This window comes from Populus nigra, chromosome 2 (assembly GCF_951802175.1).
Source record: "Populus nigra chromosome 2, ddPopNigr1.1, whole genome shotgun sequence".
Taxonomy (NCBI): Eukaryota; Viridiplantae; Streptophyta; class Magnoliopsida; order Malpighiales; family Salicaceae; genus Populus; species Populus nigra.
Window position 1 is genome coordinate 16,022,171 of NC_084853.1, and position 657 is coordinate 16,022,827.

Here is a 657-nt window from a genome sequence, read left to right on the forward strand (position 1 = left end):
ACTGAACGCCTCTAAGTCAGAATCCGGGCTAGATGCGACGCGTGCGCCCGCCGTCCGATTGCCGACCTGCAGTAGGGGCCTCTTGGCCCCGGAGGCACGTGCCGTTGGCCAAGCCCTCGCGGTGAAAGAGCCGCGCGGGCCGCCTTGAAGTACAATTCCCACCGAGCGGCGGGTAGAATCCTTTGCAGACGACTTAAATACGCGACGGGGTATTGTAAGTGGCAGAGTGGCCTTGCTGCCACGATCCACTGAGATTCAGCCCCATGTCGCTCCGATTCGTCCCCCCCGAGCCCCTCCAGGGGCACGGCGTCGCGGAGGCTGGGGCGCGATCCGGCAGCGTTCACGGGATCTCGGGACCGGACAGTCCAAGGCTTGACGGAGAAGACCGCTGGTCTGGACATTGGGGCGGTGGCAGCCATGCCACCGGCGGGAAAAATCGGCAGCGCAGATTTGTGCGGCTGGGGGTTCGTCGGGGAAAATCGGCAGCGCAGATTGTCTGACGAGCATGGGCTGGACGCTGGACTGTCCAGGCCAGGCAGGAAAAGTCGTCGAGGGGACACGCTGACGAAACAGCGCTGGTTCAGGCACGGCGGGCAGTGCTGGAATCGGCAGCGCCGACGAAATCGGCAAAGTCGGCAGAATCGGCAGCGGGTGCTG